Source organism: Bubalus kerabau, chromosome 20, assembly GCF_029407905.1.
Source record: "Bubalus kerabau isolate K-KA32 ecotype Philippines breed swamp buffalo chromosome 20, PCC_UOA_SB_1v2, whole genome shotgun sequence".
NCBI classification, from domain to species: Eukaryota; Metazoa; Chordata; class Mammalia; order Artiodactyla; family Bovidae; genus Bubalus; species Bubalus kerabau.
In genome coordinates this window covers 18,270,322-18,290,216 of record NC_073643.1, presented here as the reverse complement: position 1 = coordinate 18,290,216, position 19,895 = coordinate 18,270,322, and the positions used below count along the sequence as shown (strand labels likewise).

At 43.3% G+C, this 19,895-nt stretch overlaps 1 long non-coding RNA gene and 1 pseudogene across 3 annotated transcripts; one reads left to right on the top strand and one right to left on the bottom strand.

Annotated features, from left to right (window-relative positions):
* Positions 1-201: 201 nt before the first annotated feature.
* Positions 202-6,140, bottom strand: LOC129634747 (uncharacterized). Of its 3 annotated transcripts, none has more exons than XR_008705863.1 (4): positions 5,571-6,140; positions 2,855-2,990; positions 1,497-1,591; positions 202-1,128 (listed from the first exon to the last, which is right to left on the bottom strand). It is a non-coding gene; the product is annotated as an uncharacterized LOC129634747 (long non-coding RNA). The 3 variants fall into 3 exon arrangements; XR_008705861.1 differs by having other exon boundaries at positions 2,855-2,897; positions 5,571-6,130; XR_008705862.1 differs by lacking the exon at positions 2,855-2,990 and having other exon boundaries at positions 5,571-6,124.
* Positions 6,141-18,321: 12,181 nt separating this feature from the next.
* Positions 18,322-19,275, top strand: LOC129635517 (ribonuclease H2 subunit B-like; annotated as a pseudogene).
* The last annotated feature ends 620 nt before the right edge of the window (positions 19,276-19,895 follow it).

Below are 19,895 nucleotides of genomic sequence, written 5' to 3'. Positions count from 1 at the left end.
TCAGTCATGTCCAACTCTTTGCGACATGACTATAAATCCATGGAATTCTCCAGGCCAGAATACTGGAGTGGGTAGCCTTTCCTTTCTCCAGGAGATCTTCCCAACCCAGGGATCGAATCCAGGTCTCCCACATTGCAGGCAGATTCTTTACCAGCTAAGCCACAAGGGAAGCCCAAGGGAAGGAGAGGAAAGAACTTGAAATTTGGTGGGTAGATTTTATCTTTATTATCCATAATAATGAAAGAAAAGAAATAAAGATAATCTCTACTCCCATGAAGGCAAGTCTGACCTCTAAATCCTCCTGGGAAAGACGAACATAGAATACCCAGTCCCCAACACTGAATACGTAGTCCCCAGCAGATTACAACAATCAGCTCTTGTAATATATGGATCTTAGCAGTGTCTTAAACACATACCTGTGAGCACGCAGTAGATCCTCATGAAACATTCCTTTTGAGGATGAATACTTGTTGTCCCCCACAACAGGCTTGCTCAGACTCCACTGCTTTCCCCAGGTCCTGCTCAATTGGCAGGTGGTGAGCAGAGGATGTCATCTTTTCAGAAGGTGGTGGTGGTCTTCACTGGCAACAGCAGTATTTGTGTTCAGATAGGGTGGTTGTGTGTAAGGCACTCAGGCGCTGTTCTTGATTTCTCTAGATTAATCCTGCCGGAAATGAGGTCTGGGGTAAGCAACTTCAGTGGTCATTCAAATTGTAAATTAATGACCTTCATCCCAGATTTGGAGAGTCATAACCTCTGAGTGTGGGGCCCTAGTATCTGTTTTTTAATGAGATCCATAAGTGATTGTTATAGATGGGAAATTCTGATAAGCAATGTTCAAAGTCATTTTCATCTTTGATTCCCCACTGGGATCATTTGTGTGTTTTTTTAGAACTACCCCCAGAGCTCCTGTCAATTCGTCTTTGGCAGAACCCAAGATCAATGATATCTCAATGAGGTGGCCCAGGTTATTCTATCACGAGGCTGGGTATACACTGGGAGGCTCCAGGTTCATTTCTGAGACCTAGTAGAGGGTCTTGGCCCTGGGGAGGCCTGCTCCGCACAGATGTGAATGGGGGACAGTCAGTCTGCCTCACGTTCCTGGTGTCAGCAGATGTGCAGGTGTCCCTAGGAGACAAGGGAGGAGAAACTCACACAAACTCCATAAAGGAACTCTGTAAATGCACAGATTTTCCCAGGCCCCCAAAAGCAATGGAAGAAAAGTTAGAACATCCCTCGCTGGGTGTGGGGAAGCCTCTGGTTCTCACTCCGGATTACCAAGGAAGATCACCGGAGCAAAAGGAAAACCTTAGAGGATTTAGGAGCATGGGGAGTGGAGCAGGAGAGGGACCTCTGTGACAGCGGGACACAGAGACCTGGACTTCTCGAAGGAATCCCCAGGGAGCAGAGCCACCCAAATAACACTTTAGGCCTCGGTTTCTCCTTCGCCTTCGGACATCATCCCTGCATAATCTGCGTTATTCACCCCCATCTACCTGGGTGCATGAGTGTTGTCTCCTTTTCTTCACATCCCAGGGCTCCTTTCTTTGCTCAAAAAATGTGACCAGGTTCAGCTTAGAGACAGCAAGACCTGTTTATTAAAAAAAGGAACATGACTCATCCCCGAGATTCTACAACTTCCAACCTACTACAGTGTTCAGTAGAGAAGACAGGTCACTCTAAGTTATAGAAAATTATTTCATCAAATAGTATTTCCTGACAGCCCCTTTAAAACACTTAGGAAACATTTCTAATTTGCAGTTCCTTAACTCTACTTCCAAGTACTATTCGATCAAAACTAAGGAATACACATGTATTTATGTGTCTGAGTCCCTTTGCTGTTCACCTGAAACTCACAGCATTGTTAATTGGCTATTCAGTTCAGTCGCTCAGTCGTGTGTGACTCTCTGTGAACCCATGGACTGCAGCACACCAGGCCTCCCTGTCCATCACAACTCCTGGAGTTCACTCAGACTCATGTACATTGAGTCGGTGATGCCATCCAGCCATCTCATCCTCTGTCGTCCCCTTCTCCTCCTGCCCCCAATCCCTCCCAGTATCAGTCTTTTCCAATGAGTCAACTCTTCGCATGAGGTGGCCAAAGTACTGGAGTTTCAGCTTTAGCATCAGTCCTTCCAAAGAAATCCCAGGGCTGATCTCCTTCAGAATGGACTGGTTGGATCTCCCTGCAGTCCAAGGGACTCTCAAGAGTCTTCTCCAACACCACAGTTCAAAAGCATCAATTCTTCAGCACTCAGCTTTCTTCACAGTCCAACTCTCACATCCATACCTGACCACTGGAAAAACCATAGCCTTGAGTAGATGGACCTCTGTTGGCAAAGTAATATCTCTGCTTTTGAATATGCTATCTAGGTTGGTCATAACTTTCCTTCCAAGGAATGTCTTTTAATTTCATGGCTGAAGTCACCATCTGCAGTGATTTTGGAGCCCCCAAAAATAAAGTCTGACACCGTTTCCACTGTTTCCCCATCTATACCCCAGTACAAAAAAGTTTTTTTTTTAAAAAAAGGAATAGATATCTGATTTTAAGACGTGGGCAACACCTCATTTCATTTTAAATATCTAGATGATCATCGATCAAGAGTGAAAGAGCCAGATCAACTGAAGACATGAGGACAAGATGAAACATCCTGAAGATTCTTTTTTGCATCAACAAACCCCTATTTCCTGAAAATGATTTTACTTCTCACCTGTGCTGATTGTAGCATTTTAAGGTACCTGAATATATGCTACAGGACTCTTGTTTTCTTTTCCTGGAGATACAAACTGTAATAAAATGAATTCTTGTACATGACTGTGAAATAAAATTGCAATTTACAGAACGTTTACTTACAAAAGCCTGAACAAAGGTGACAGCCTCCACTTTTCAAAGCCATCTACAAGTAAAGGAAAATGAAGCAGTCGGGGGAGTATTCACATGAAATGTGGTGGGTTTTAACATCCATCTCTCAGTAAATCCCTCCAAGACCCTATTAACGATGATGGGAAAATTATTAGCTTTTCAGTTGAGGAACCTGGACAGACAGCCCCTGAATCAAATGAATAAAATTAACGTTAGCTGTAATGGGACAAATTGGTATCAGCTGACCAATGCACACATCATCACTGCTGGGATAGTTTTGACAAAAAACAATGATAACGGCAAACAAAAAAAACCATTAATCTAGGATATCCCCAGAGGTCCAGGGGTTAATCCTCTGCCTTCCAACGCAGCGGGTCGGGGTTCAATCCCTAGTTGGGGAATTAAGATCCCACATGCTATGCAGTTTGGCAAAAAAATTAATACAATTAATCATGAGAGCAGGTTAAACACATTTAAAACCATATATAACTGTCATGTCCTATACTTGGGTGTATTTTAAATAGGAAATCTTTCCTTGAGGCAACTGAGAGCTCTCTCATAACTCTGAGTTATTCTAAGCCATATAGCAACAGCTTTACTGCTGCACTTTCATTATCCTTGTCCATACAGGCTGATGCTACATCCAGACAGGACCTAGACACTGCATATTCTCCTTCTTCACTGATATGCCAGGACCCACCCTCACAACCAGTGGGAATCTTGTATTAACACATCCCCAAGGTGACCTGACAAAAAGGGAACATTTTCAACATTTGCACATTGGTAATTCATGGCAGGAATCCCTCATGCTCTAAAGAGACCCTGGATGGAGAAAACGGAGAGAAGGCAATAGGATATGAGAGGACTTTCCTAAAGAGCTAACCTGGGGTATTACTAGAAAAAAAAATGTATTAAAAACTAAATTTGTCAGCACCACCCACAGGTCAGAAGTAAATGTTCACAATTTCTAAGTACATGGGATTTCAGTAAGAAAGGGGGACCCAGCCTCTGATGTGGATCACAGACTTTACCTGAAAACCTGCCACCCCCTCTTCCTCCTCCATTTCTGGGTTTCTTTCTCCGGCCATAGTATGCAGAGAAATCACACCTGTGCATCTTTGAAGCATCAGCTCTGGCCTTTCACCTGTTCATGCTCTGAGGCAGGTGGCCCTTAACATGCAGAAAGGCCACAGCGCCCCATCCGTTGTCATGTGACAGAGTCAGGAAAAATCGAGCTCCTACATCTCCTTCGCCGTTTTCCTAAGCCCTTCGGTCTCAGAGTCAGCACCACAGCCGTGACAGCAATGGGGAATGTGGGTGGCGCCCACAGAGGCTGGACTCAACTCTCAGTGCCTCTAACTCTACACACTTCATATTTCAGAACCAATGACAGGCAAAGCAAAATTAAAAAGAAATGGATGCAGAAGGAAATGGCAACCCACTCAAGTATCCTTGCCTGGGAAATCCCATGGACAGGGGAGCCTGGCGGGCCACAATCCATGGGGTTACAAGAGAGTCGGACACAATTTGGCAACTAAACATCAACAGCATTTTGATGTATAATAAAAACAAAATGTCTGCTCAAAAAAGAAATGGCATTTCTACATTAACTGAAATGGTTTATGCACACCCTTCACAAAGTATTTCTAAGACCCTTATTAAAGATAAAGTGGAAAAAAACACAAACTTCTCAAGTGCTGGAATCTCAAAGAAAGCATGTGAACCAGTAAAGATCAGAAGTCAGAGGATAAATGGACAGCAGATGACTAAAACACAAGGAAGGACACAGTATCACTGCCTGGGCGTTTTTGGCAAAAATAAAAAAAATCTTAATCTGAAACAATCATGAAAATGTCACTTTTGCAAATTTCAATCCATACAAACTTCCCATATTCTGTGTTCCTAACAGTGCATTTAAATAGCAAGACTTTCCTAACTATAGAAAATAGACTCTCCGACTTTTTTAGAACATTATGAGGGATTCAAGATTATTAAGGTCATCCTGTTTATATGTGCATTTTCTTTTTTTAAACTTTTTATTTTATACTGGAGTGTATATAGTTGATTAACGATGTTGTATTATTTTCAGGTGTACAGTAAGTCAGTTATATGTGCATTTTCTCAATCCATTATCTCATTCCAAATGATAAATGTATCCAGATATAATCACTACACTTTCTCCCACTTACCTAAAATCCAAACACCTAAACCCAACTCAACAGGGATCTTGGATACCAGTACATTCCCTTATTGATATCTAAGGGAACATTTCTAACAGCAGAAAGTTATAAACTCATGGTGGTAATTCTTCATCCTCTTTAAGTAGGCTGGATTCAGACAAAGGGAAAAGGTTCTGGGACAAAAAAGTATTTTAAAGAGTTGGCCATGACTATCACAAGAATAAAAGGGAAAAAAAATCAGGTTGAAAACAACCTCACTAGGCAAGAAATCAGGAGAGAATTAATGATTTGGACATTCTCAATCCATGGCATTTCAGGAGGAAAAGGGGACACAGCTTCTAAACCAGGACAGGGTATTCAGCTGGTGACGATGTTTAGTCCAACTCTTGCTACCCCACTGACTGTAGCCCGCCAGACTCCTTTGTCCGTGGGATTTCCCAGGCAAGAATACTGGAGTGGGTTGCCATTTCCTTCTCCAGGGCATCTTCCTGACCCAGGGATCAAACCCAGGTCTCCTGCATATTTACCTGAGATGCTCCTCTTCTTCCTCCTGCTCCGAGTTCTTTTCTCATCAATATTGTGTTGAGGGGGCTTCCCTGACGGTCCAGTGGTTAAGATTCCACGCTTCCAATGCAGGGGGTGTGGGTTCTCGTCGGGGAACTGGGATCCCGCATGCCGTGAGGTTTGGCCAGAAAGTTAAAAAAAAAAAAAAATGTTGAGGAATGACATCAGCATCTTGAGATTATGCCTTGAATGGCGTCAGCACAGCTCCTTCCCCGCTTTCCACCACACCCACAAGCCAAACTTTCAAAGCCCAGCTTGAAAAGGTGAAAAGGCCAGTCTTTCCACTCCTCTGTCTTAGGAGAGCTTCAGGAAAAAACGGGTCCTACATGGAGACCAAGCTGTCTACACGTATTCTCTCTTCATAAACGTCCCAAAACAGTGCAGGCAGGGTATGCGGGCTGCACCGGCGTTCCCCTTCCAAGCCTGTGTAGAGCAGACTGTTGCCTCTTTCTGAAGTCGGCCTCAGCTCTCACAGATGTACTCAGAAGGCCACGTGCTTAACCCTGGCCTCGCCTCAGAATCACCTGGAGCACCTGCTTAAAGCAACATTGACTCTCCCACAGGACCAACAGACAGGCTCTGGGAAGCACACAGGTGATGCTCGTCTTAATATTGGTCATGAGATCCTAACAGGCACTCAGTTATACACTGAATATGGACGTGTAATCCCTACATATTTTGAATGGCCATCTCACATGCTGTTTCATTTTGTGCAGTTTTTCCCACAGTTTCCAGGCTGAGTTTATTTCTAGGAAAATGCATTATTTCAGACACATAATTGCACACTTGGGGCTCCCTTTCATCCCTGAATTATTTAACAGGCTTCTCCTTAATACTGCCCACTCCACTATATGAGTAAGATTATATTTATACATGTATTTATATGATAAGCACACAAGCATGCATTTACAGTTGTATTATGATTTACTGCTCCTTCTGGCCCATAAAACTGTATCATATGCCATTCTCTTATAAATGACTGTTTAATAGTTATACTCAGGAATTACACAGGAAAGAGTAAACTAAAAACTGACCAATGTGCAAATATAATTTATATACATATATCTCAGAAGATTAGGAAATCCTCTAATAATTATCAAAGAAAAACAAAAGGGAGATTTCCCTGGTAGTCCAATGGTTAAGACTTTACCTTCCAATGTAAGGAGTGCAGGTTCGATCCCTGGTCAGGGAGCTAAGATCATACTTGCCTTAAGGCCAAAAATCCAAAACATAAAAACAACAGAAGTAATATTGTAACAAATTCAAGAGGCTTTTTTTTTTTTTTAAAAGCCCATGTTAAAAAAATCTTTAAAAATAGAAATAAATAAAGTGATCTAGTGGTTAGGATACAGCATTTTCACTGCCATGGCCTGGGTTCAGTCCCTGGTCAGGGAACTGAGATCCCAAAAGCTACGTAGTGCAGCCACCCCCAAAAAACCCTGGGGACATCCCTGGTGGTCCAGTGGTTGAAGCTCGGAGCTTCCACTGCAGGGGGCTCAGGTTTCATCCCTGGTGGGGGAACCAGGATCCCTCCTGCCACTCGACCAAACAAACAAACTTCAGCAGTTCCTTGCTGCAAACTGAATAAAGTTCAAGTTAAAAAAAACAAACAAACAAAAACCTGGATACTCTGCAATTATGAAACAAGAGAATGAAGGGGATTAGAATTAAGAAACAGTAATCAAAGAGACTGGCCTTTTACTTTAACATAAAAGTTATGCAAACATGGAATCTCTGATGTATAAAATCTTGTGCATTTTATTAAGTTGGAACTGGACATTTTTATTGATAGATTATTTTTTAAAAAGAGTGAATATCACAAGATACATTGGAGCCTGACTTCTGTTCTCTGAAATTCATTTATATCTCCTTAAGAATTGATTCCTTTTCTTCAAGAGGGAAGGCCATGTCATCAAAATGACAGGCCACTGACATCTGCAGCAGGAAAAAATTTACAGAATGCACTTCAGACATCCTGAATTAGAGAACACGGTTCTATTCCAGCAACTGCCATTTGGATACACCATTTCTGCCCAAGACATAATGATTTCTGTACATTCACCTTACTCCTTTTATTATAAACGTGTGGTGTTACAGGCACATACCTGCATAATCCTGAAAATTCAGTGTCTGATTCTAGTCATTAATATGAACAACAAATTGGTTTCAGTCCTTAAAGAGTATATTAAAAGTCAGGCTGAAGTATTACTTGGACTCAACACCAAGACGTCAAGGTCATTGTGAATTACACTACATTGATAGAGATTATAATCCCAATCTCTTTTTGCTACTTCAGCTCAAGCTGCAGAATTATTTCATCTTCCTGTGTGGCTATGACGCTATGTAGCATCAAACCTGAAGAAGCACCTTCTCTGACATGAACATGTACCTAAATTCCTGACACCCTTTCTTCCATTGAGAAAGGAGACTCATGGAGAGTACCCTTTCAGATTGAAAGAAAAAAATTATCACCTGACTCCTTTCTATGCCAGGATGGGTTCAGTGTGACGGTCAAGACAGCCGGTACTTACGCTGGAGGGAGGTAGTCATAAACCTAGGTATGGTGGGTCTGTGGAACTTTCCTGGTGGACCAGGGGTTAGGACACCACCCTTTCACTGCTGTGGGCGTTGGTTCACTCCCTGATTGTGGAACTAAAATCATGCATGCTACATGTGGTGCAGCCAAAAAAACAGAAAGGAAAAAAAAAATCTAGGTATGGGTTTGTTATTGTGAGACTTCATCTTTCCTATGCAGCACAAATATCTTAGTTTTGGAAAATGGAAGATATTTGTGAAAAACTTCATCCCAGTCATTAATTACTAAAAAACAACTACAATCTACTAGTTATTTCCAAAGAGATTATTAAAGAGTTTTGAGAGAATTTTTTTTTAAAATTTTATCCCAAACGTAAAAGTCAGAAAGAGCCCCAAGTGAAGGAAGCAGGAAATACTGAGTTGACCATGGAAACTGGAAATACACAGGAGACTGAAAGATTTTACCGAGGCAATAAATAATGCTCGAATCAAAAGTCTGGAGGCCCATCAAGGGGAAGGAGAGCCAACCTGAAAAACTTCCCAATGGCCAAATGGAGATCTCCTTGAATGACAAAATAAAGAGCACAGCAGTGAATGATAATATAAAATATTCAATAAATACCTAGGGCTCCGAATCAATCTTAGAAAAATAACTACAGGAATAAATGAATATATTCCTTATACAAAAATGATGAATAAAATAGGGAGTTGTTCCTCTTTTATAATGGAGAAGCTTATTCCAGTCTCCCTGCCCCAGCCTCTCCTTGAGTATGAGATGCACTTAGTGATTTTCTGTAAAGAAGAGAGTATGGAAAAGGAAACCAGGACTGTCATGGCATGATGGAAACACTTACTTCCGGTCACAGTATAATGAGGATCTTCCATTTGAAATATCACTTTTCTTTAAATTGATGTTTTCTATGTGTGCAGAGAGCAGGTCCTAGGGGTCATTAACTTACTGAGCTCACCGGGCAGGATGCGGGTCTCATGCCACCATTGTCTTTTCGTTTGGGGGCAGGCCCTGTTGCTGATCAAGCCTGGATAAGTAAACCTGCTTTCTTGAGTCATCATTAATCTACAGGGGTCTCCCGTACGTTTTTTCCTATAATCCCCTAGTGGGGTTAACAATGTAATCACCTACTTTGTCCCATTATTCTGCGCTATCACAGGTATGACCAAATCAAGAATAAGGACTGGATATTTAAGATGTGGGCAATGGTATTTTATGTCATTTTATATTTTTTAGTATTTATTTATTTGGCTGTGTGGCACACAGAAGTCTTGACCTTCATGGCGGCATGTGGGGTCTTTAGCTGTGGTATGCTGGGGAATTTTTCTTTTATGGTGATAAGATGGTCTGGAATTAGACAGTGGTGACGGCTGATAAGTATGTAAATATAATAACAAACTACTGAATTATACACATTAAGTGATAAATAAATAAAATTCTAAAACCAGAAAAAAAAAAGTAATACTGATCAATCAGGCCGCAGGCTGTTGAAACTGGACATCTAATTGTCAGTTCCAGGGCAAAGTTCTATTGATCACCCAGGGTGCACAGCAGAAAGACAAATACAGATAAACAGTTCATCCTCTTATCAAGATAACATACCTCTGAAATGAGGAAACCCAATGAATAGTTCCCCATCTCCTTAGATGGAGACATGTACCTCTCTGCGCTTTGAAAAATGACTAATCTTCATCTGAGAGAAACATCTCATTGTATCCTATGGTCTTCTGCAGGCACACCTGTTAAATTGAGAGTGAGAGGGTCTGGGTCAGCACCAACCATCCTTAGGTATCCAGCAGGTGTCTGGATAGGAGGTAGGGTCTCCTCAGGACAACACTCTGAGATCAACTTTTTTCCCTTTCCACGAACTGCTCAGGGAGGCCAACTCTCAGCACTCTTCACGTCTGGCCTTGGTTGGGTGCCTGACCCACATGTGTGAGCACACACTGCAGAGCTTTGCATGGCCTTCATCTTCTTCATTGGTACAATAATGGGGTCAGGTTAGATCAGGGAGACCTGAAGATTGTTCCTGGGAGCATGAGGGACCCTCAAAGAGGTAGGAGGTGATTGGTGAAGAAGAGTTCTGAGACCTGAAGAATGCTAGTAGAAAATGTAAAACAGGCTCCTCTTCCACAGGACCTCTCCAGGGCTTTAATGTGCTGATGAGGGAAGCCGGATAGTTACAGCGATTAAGAGCGCCAAACCCTGGAGCCACACAGACTTGGGCTGACCTAGTGATGTGGGCATTCATTATCTGTGTGACCTTGGGCAAATCACTCAACCTCTCTGAGACTGAGTTTCCTCATCCCTAAAATGAGCATCTTCTTTTCATTATAGGGGACTGGAATGCAAACGTAGGAAGTCAAGAGATACCTGGAGTAACAGGCAAATTTGGCCTTGGAGTACAGAATTAAGCAGGGCAAAGGCTAACAGAATTTTGCCAAGAGAACACACTGGTCATAGCAAACACCCTCTTCCAACAACACAAGAGAAGACTCTACACATGGACAACATCAGATGGTCAGTATTGAAATCAGGCTGATTATATTCTTTGCTGCCCAAGATGGAGAAGCTCTATACAGTCAGCAAAAACAAGACCGGGAGCTGACTGTGGCTCAGATCATGAACTTGTTATTGCCAAATTCAGACTTAAATTGAGGAAAATAGGGAAAACCACTAGACCGTTCAGGTATGACCTAAATAAAATCTCTTATAATTATACAGTGGAAGTGACAAATAGATTCATGGGATTAGATCTGATAGAGTGCCTGATGAACTATGGATGGAGGTTCGTAACATTCTACAGGAGGCAGGGATCAAGACCATCCCCAAGAAAAAGAAATGCAAAAAGGCAAAATGGTTGTCTGAGGAGGCCTTACAAATAGCTGTGAAAAGAAGAGAAGTGAAATGCAAAGGAGAAAAGGAACAATATTCCCATTTGAATGCAGAGTTCCAAAGAATAGCAAGGAGAGATAAGAAAGCCTTCCTCAGAAATCAGTGCAAAGAAATAGAGGAAAACAATAGAATGGGAAAGACTAGAGATCTCTTCAAGAAAATTAGAGATACCAAGGCAACATTTCATGCAAAGATGGGCTCAATAAAGGACAGAAATGGCATGGACCTAACAGAAGCAGAAGATATTAAGAAGAGGTGTAAAGAATACAAAGCAGAACTATACAAAAAACATCTTCACGACCCAGATAATGATGGTGTGATCACTCACTTAGAGCCAGACATCCTGGAATGCGAAGTCAAGCGGGCCTTAGGAAGCATCATTACGAAGAAAGCTAGTGAAGGTAATGGAATTCCAGTTGAGCTATTTCAGATCCTAAAAGGTGATGCTGTGAAAGTGCTGCACTCAATATACCAGCAGGTTCGGAAAACTCAGCAGTGGCCACAGGACTGGGAAAAGTCAGTCTTCATTCCAATCCCAAAGAAAGGCAATGTCAAAGAATGCTCAAACTACCACACAATTGTACTCATCTCACACGCTAGCAAAGTGATGCTCAAAATTCTCCAAGCCAGGCTTCAGCAGTACTTGAACTGTGAACTTCCAGATGTTCAAGCTGGATTAAGAAAAGGCAGAGGAACCAGAGATCAAATTGCCAACATCTACTGGATCATCAAAAAAGCAAGAGAGTTCCAGAAAAACATCTACTTCTGCTTTATTGACTATGCCAAAGCCTTTGACTGTGTGGATTACAACAAATTGTGGAAAATCCTTAAAGTGATGGGAATACCAGACCACCTGACCTGCCTCCTGAGAAATCTGTATGCAGGCCAAGAAGCAACAGTTAGAACTGGACATGGAACATCGGACTGGTTCCAAATTGGGAAAGAAGTATGTCAAGGCTGTATATTGTCACCCTGCTTATTTAACTTATATGCAGAGTACATCATGATAAATGCTGGATTAGATGAAGCACAAGCTGGAATCAAGACTGCTGGGAGAAATATCAATAACCTCAGATATGCAGATGATACCACCCTTATGGCAAAAAGCAAAGAAGAACCAAAGAGCCTTTGGATGAAAGTGAAAGAGGGGAGTGAAAAAGTTGGCTTAAAACTCAACATTCAGAAAACTAAGATTATGGCATCTGGTCCCATCACTTCATGGCAAATGGATGGGGAAACAGTGGAAACAGTGGCAGACTTTATTTTGGGGACTCCAAAATCACTGCAGTTGGTGACTGCAGCCATGAAATTAAAAGATGCTCCTTGGAAGAAAAGTTACGACCAACCTAGACAGCATATTAAAAAGCAGAGACATTACTTTGCCAACAAAGGTCCGTCTAGTCAAGGCTATGGTTTTTCCAGTGGTCATGTATGGATGTGAGAGCTGGACTATAAAGAAAGCTGAGCACCGAAGAACTGATGCTTTTGAAATGTGGTGCTAGAGAAGACTCTTGAGAGTCCCTTGGACTGCATGGAGATCCAACCTGGAGGATTCAATGTGTCAAAGTGGGGCTTATCAAGTCTGTATATCACAGCTTGGCCTTGGTCCCTGTGGGAGCTCAGAAAAAGCAGCACATAGTTACCTGGGGGTTTGGAAGGATGACCAGGAGGTTTCCAGGGAGAGGGGAAGGGGAAGGGAATCCAAGGCAAAAGAAAAAGCACAAAAGCATGGAGGGAGGATGACAGGAGTGGACTTGACAACTGCTGAGATGCAGACGTGGGGGAAACTCAAGCATGGTGAACAGGAGTGTGAGGGAGGCAGCAAGGGAGAAGCTGCAGAGGTGGGCTGGACCGGAGCCCAGTCACTAGGAGCCACAAAAGAGCCCTAGAAAGCTCCTCTGTCAACTGCAGCAAGTGGTGGAGGAGAGCAATGGCGTGCTACACGCATGGGGAGGAGGGGCCCGCCTGGGGACGACCCTTGTCATCCCCAGCCTGATGGCTAAGATGGTCCTCTCTCTTGCAGGGAACACGGAAGGAGACCCGAGTCCAGCCGTCAGGCTCAGGAGAGCTGAGAGGGCTCTCAGACAACCAGGGAAGCCCCGAGGGATTGGAGTTGGGTGAGCATCACACTTGAAGCTACTCACGGAATGAGGGTGCAGGCAACAGACGATTTTGACTGACATTCACATGATATAAGATACAAACCACTCAACATCACAGTAATCTAAGTCTATGCCCCAACCACTAACACCAAAGAAGCTGAAGTTGAATGATACTATGAAGACCTAGAAGACCTTCTAGAACTAACACCAAAAAAAAAAGTGTCCTTTTCATTATAGGGCACTGGAATGCAACAGTAGGAAGTCAAGAGATACCTGGAGTAACAGGCAAGTTTGTCCTTGGAGTACAAAATGAAGCAGGGCAAAGGTTAACAGAGTTTTGCCAAGAGAACACACTGGGTCATAACAAACACTGTCTTCCAACAACACAAGAGATGACTCTACACATGGACATCTCCAGATGGCCAATACTGAAATCAGATCGATTATATTCTTGCAGCAAAAACAAGACCTGGACCTTACTGTGGCTAGATCATGAACTCCTTATTGCCAAATTCAGACTTAAATTGAGGAAAGTAGGGAAAACCACTAGACCATAAAGGTATGACCTAAATCAAATCCCTTATGATTATACAGTGTAGGTGACAAATAGTCACGGGATTAGATCTGATAGGGTTTCTGAAGAACTATGGATGGAGGTCCAGAGGAGGCAGTGACCAAAATCATCCCAAGGAAAAAGAAATGCAAGAAGGCAAAGTGGTTGTCTGAGGAAGCTTTACAAATAGCTGAGGAAAGAAGAGAAGTTAAAGACAAAGGAAAAAGGGAAAAATAGACCTACCTGAAAGCAGAGTTCCAGAGAATAGCAAGAAGAGATAAGAAAGCCTTCGTAAGTGAACAATGCAAAGAAATAGAGGAAAACAATAGAAAGGGAAAGACCAGAGATCTCTTCAAGAAAATTAGAGCTACCAAGGGAACATTTCATGCAAGGATGAACACAGTAAAGGACAGAAATGGTAAGGACCTAACAGAAGCAGAAGATATTAAGAAGAGGTGGCAACAATACACAGAAGAACTGTACAAAAAAGGTCTTAATAACCCAGATAACCATGACGGTGTGGTCACTAACCTAGTCAGACATCCTGGACAGTGAAGTCAAGTGGGCCTCAGGAAGCACTACTATGAACAAAGTTAGGAGAGGTGATGGAATTTCAGCTGAGCTATTTAAAATCCTAAAAAATGATGCTGTTAAAGTTCTGCACGCAGAAAGTCAGCAAATTTGGAAAGCTCAGCAGTGGCCACAGGACTGGGAAAGTTCAGTTTTCATTCCAATCCCAAAGAAGGGCAATGCCAAAGAATGCTCAAACTACTATACATTTGCGTTCATTTTACATGCAAGTAAGGTTATGCTCAAAATCTTTCAAGCTAGGCTTTGGCAGTACATGAACTAAGAACTTCCAGATGAACAAATTGCCAACATTGGTTGTATCATAGAGAAAGGAAAGGAATTCAAGGAAAACATCTACTTCTGCTTCACTGACTACACTAAAGCCTTTATGTGGTTCACAACAAATTGTGGAAAATTCTTAAAGAGATGGGAATACCAGACCACCTTACCTGTTTCCTGAGAAACCTGTATGTGGGTCAAGAAGCAACAAAACTGGACATGGAACAAGGACTGGTTCAAAACTGGGAAAGGAGTGTAACAGGCTATATTTTGTCACCCTGCTAATTTTATGTGCCAGGGGCAGCCTGTTCATACAAAGGCCTATGAAGGCCTGGTGCACAACTGAGAAGACAAGAAAACCTCATGGCTCATCGTGGTCACTCACTCACTCCAAGGATTCCACCCAACAGATACTAACTTTAAGCAAGACACTAACCTTAACAGGATACTAACCTCAACCTCAAGCAGCTCCCACTGGATTAGTCCAAAATAAGCTTTAAATCTAAAGAATCAGACTGCCTACTGTCCAGTAGGTCCAGTAGGTCCTACTGTCCAGTAGGTCCCAGCCTAACCCCGGGTACGCAGATACAATGAAACAAGGAGAAGCTGGCTTATGACTCCTTATGCGACAGGCAAAAAGTCACACCTCTGCAGACATGGGGAGCCAGTTTCGGAATTCTCAGCTTCGGAGGAATGTCCAAAACGTTTCGTTCAGCCTTCCCTTCTACTGAAGATATCCCAAATTCCCAAGGTTTTTTTTTTTTTTTTTTTTTTTTTTCCCTTTTAGTTGCTGCAACTAATCCCCGTGCCGCAACTAAGACCTGGCACAAAGACAGAAAGATTTTTACCAGCGAGAGATGGGCAACAGGCTTCTCACCTTGAGTCACGTGGAAAGTAGTGTTCAGGCAAAAGGGCTTAAAACGAAAGACAGTGCAGGTAGGTGTGTGTCTTCCTCGAAAGCGGACTATCCCAATAGGAGATCAGATTTTACGTTCCAGCTAAGAGAACAAGCCTCAGTCCCCAAAATCTCTTCCCACCTACAATGGATGAAGATTGGGCGACTTCCATTCGACGTATACTCTCCTGCTCCCGCTATCTGCAGCGCCAGGCTGCGGATGAGGCGATTCCCTGCGTCCGCAGCCCCACTCCAGCCCCGCGAGCCCCGCAGCGCCCCTCCTCCGCATTCCCCACTAGCCAGCCCGCCGCAGCAGCGTCCCGGGGTCCACCTTGTTTCCAAAGGCCAGCTTCTGCGAACCGAATGTGCCCCGGGTGCACAGGAACTTGAATACTTCCCAGAAGCAGCGCCACATCGCTCCAGGCAGCAGGAGGTGCTGGAATCCGGGGGAGGCGTCGGGGAAGGCAGCGGCACACACCTTATCTCAAGCGGCCTTTGGCCTTCCTGCCACGTGTGCGCTCGCCGCGACAGACACCAGGCTGGATCGAGAGAGCTCAGCGATTGGACGGCGGCCCCACGTGATGGACGCTCACGTTGGTTGGGTGGCCAATAGAGGCTCAGCGAGGGCCTCGAGGGGCGGTCGCCGGCAGAGACGCCGGGAGCCTTGCCTCCGTGGTATGCTGCTTTCCGCGTTACGTTTAACTGCGCAGAACACTCCTGGCCAGATGTGAGGTCGACTGTGGTACTGTGGTTGCTGTTGTGGAATAACTCTTCGTGGCCTAGCAGTTTGAATCCTTGTCGTTCGGTGTCAATACGGGCTTCCCCTCCCAGGTGTCGCCCCACATCTGTTCAATTGGACTGTGTGTTTTAACAAGTCTCCCGGGAGATCTACATGCGCCTTAGATATGCTTGGGCACAGAGTGCCAGAGACCTGCAGACTCAGCAAGAAAGCGGACTTGGGTTAAGGCTTCTGACAATTCAAAAGGCCCAGATGTCCCAGTGCCCAATATTGTGAGCACCTCATTACCGTTGCTACAAATGTTTGAGTAAACAGATTATGATTTGATGATAAAAGATAAAATTAAGAAACTTACTAATACCATGATGTTAACTAGAGCACCCTGAACTGGGACTATGGAGGGCAAGGAATACCTTATCCCACATTTATTTAAAAAGCAATGAAAACAAACCTCAGAGATGGCTAATGGACAAAAGATGACCCATTGAGTTCTGGGAGACCCACTGGAACTCGCCCTCAACTTCAGGGGCCAAAGTCACAAATTTAAGAGGCTACAGGGCCCAGGGAGGGAATATGAATGTGCAAAATTCCCCATACCGGTTACAGTGAGAAAGGAAGGATGGGTGTGGCCTGTGATGACCTAGGGAGTGAATGTCTTGTGTCTTATGCCTTCTCTCCAACCTTCCATCAGTCTCTTCCTCTCTTCACTCTGTCCATTTCTCAGTTAAACAAATGAGCTAATAATAATATATACTCTGCTGCTGCTAAGTCGCTTCAGTCGTGTCCGACTCTGTGCGACCCCATAGACGGCAGCCCACCAGGCTCCCCCATTCCTGGGATTCTCCAAGCAAGAACACTGGAGTGGGTTGCCATTTCTTTCTCCAATGCATGAAAGTGAAAAGTGAAAGTGAAGTCGTGTCTGACTCTTAGCAACCCCATGGATTGCAGCCCACCAGGCTCCTCCATCCATGGGATTTTCCAGGCAAGAGTACTGGAGTGGGGTGCCATTGCCTTCTCTGAGTATATATTCTGGGCCAGGCCTATTCCAGGCAGCAGAGTTGCCAGGATGACTTAAGGTCCTGGCATTCCTTCAGCTTTGGCTTTTTGCAAAACTCAGTTTTAACTCCATCCTGAGCTGGCCTAAGGCTTTATCTCCTTTTCCTTTATCTGATTGACTTTGTGTATTGAATTGTGGCCCCTAAAAAGACGTTTTGAAGTCCTCATCTCCAGTTCTTGTGAATGTGACCTTACTTGGAAACGGAGTTTTCTCATCCTGCAGCGGCTTGAAGCAGGATTTCAGTTGCCAGCCAGAGTGCCATAATTCTAGGCTGCAGCAGTAACCTTCATGGTAATTGGAATCACTTTTATGGGGCATTTCTTCTGGCTTTTATGTGGCCAATCATCTTGCTTTGCCTGAAGTGAGTATATACCAGGCAGAGCAAGGTATATACCTGGTGTATCTCAGGGGCCTCCCATGTGTGAGCACACACCTCTTAACCAAGATGGGTTCTAGCGGAGAGGCCTATGGGTAGGTTGCTATCACTTACATGAGATGATGCCCCCTCCCTTTTGACCTCGGAGGAACTTTTCTGTGCATGTATAGTTGGGAAGGTCTCACTGACCTTGAGAATGAGAAATACAAGGTCTCTTATCTGGGCAGGGCTCAACTCTTCTCTAAATCCTGCTACTCTGGAGTATCTGTCCACAGGGAACAATTCCAGCTGCTGAGCCTGGGGCCCATCTATCTCTTGCCTCAGAGTCATTGCAAATGTAGGCAAATTAAGGTCATTAGAGTGAGTCCTACTCTGACTAGTGTTCTTAGAAGGACATATGTACACCTATGGATGATTCATGTTGTTTTGACAGAAAACAAAATTCTATAAAGCAATTACCCTTCAATTAAAAAATAAAAAGGAGACAGAGGTGGGAGAAAGCCACGTGGCCATGGAAGCAGAGACTGGAATCGTACATCAAAAAACCAAGGGACCTTCTCCCGCCATTTGCCACTGAGGGCTGAGGCTTGAGGCTGCCGGAAGCAGATGAGCGGCATGACCGGCGGTGCCAACAGCAGGGACAGGGCTCACGCCTGGCCGCACGTGTTCCTGCTCCTTGCATTCTCAAAATGACATTTTTGAGATGGAAAACAGATTAGCGGTTGCCGGGATTAGAGAGTATTTAAAGGATGCTTCAAAGAAGATGAAAAGTAGGCTTGTGTTTGTAAAACTGGCTAACCCATGTTCAGGGGAAGGAGCCATTTACTTGTTCAATATGCGTCTACTGCAGCTTTTGAAATAAAAGTTTTCAAGGGAAAAAAACCCTTCTTGTTTATAAATCAATCAGTTCCATCAGGAGGTCTTCTTCACTTGGCCACACCTAAGGACCCGCTGTTTCTGCTTCTCCACTACCTTATAAAGGCTGATAAAGAGGGGAAGTTTCAGCCCCCGGATCAAGTTGTGATGGATGACATGTTCCCAGATTGCATCTTGTTGCTGAGACTTCCTCAACTTGAGAAGTTACTTCGACACGTTACAGAAGAAAAAGAAATAGATATGAAGAAATACGGCAAGTACAGCAAAGAGAAGACATTAAAATGGCTAGAAAAAAAGGTTAATCAGACTATGGCAGCGTTAAAAACCAATAAGGAAAATGTCAATGCCCGGGTACAGTCTACTGCATTTTTCTCTGGTGGCCAGGTTTCCAGGGATAAGGATGAGGATTATGTTTCTTATGCCCATGGTCTGATATCTGATTATATCCCTCAACAATTAAGTGATGACATCTAAATATTTAAAGCTTCCAGAACCTCTAGCTTCAGTGCCGAACCCTCCATCAAAGAAAGCAAAGTTATCAGATGAGCCTGTAAAGGCAAAAGAAGATTACACTAAGTTTAATTCCAAAGATTTCAAGACTGTAAAGGAAAAGAGCAAAATGGCCGCAGCTCAGAAGGCTCAGGCTACAGTTGACAAGAGCGGAATGAAAAGTATTGATTCCTTTTTTGGTGCAAAACATGTTAAAAAAAAATTAGATTTGAACCGTTGAAAGTGAAATTGAGCAAAAATATCTGCCTTCATGTCCCACTTTCATCCTTCCTCCTTGCTACTGTACTTCTGAACCCTTCATGACCACCTTTTGAAAAAAGATAGGATGAGGGCAATTTTCAGATTCACTCAAACATTTCTTTGAATTTTGTGTTTCCTGAATATGGGAAAAGTAAGTGGCAAACAATTTATTTGACATCATGAAAAGTAATCGAGTAGAATTAACCTTTAGCATCACAAATTCCTCAATAAACTGACATGTGACAATGAAAAAAAACCCAAAAAAACCCCCAAGGGATGCCAAGGGTTGCTAGCAACACCACAAGAGAGGAATGAAACAGATTTTCCTCTGGAGCCCTCAGTCTTGACTTTGAAAAGCCCTAACTGAACCTCTGGTATCCAGAACTGTGCAAGAATAAATTTCTTGTTTTAAGCCATCTAGTCTATGATACTTTGTTGCAGCAGCCCTGGGGAACTCATACAGATTGTTGATGAATAACTAAATCAACCTAGAAAAGAATTGGAAAATTTTGTTCAAACCAAAATTGAGGATTTATAATGTGGTTAAAACATCTCAGAAAGCTGAGAACTGTTCTACCTGTTAAAAGTCAAGGCACAGTTATATGTTTTTGAAGAAAGAGGGCTGTATATCAAATGATGTATTATTGACAG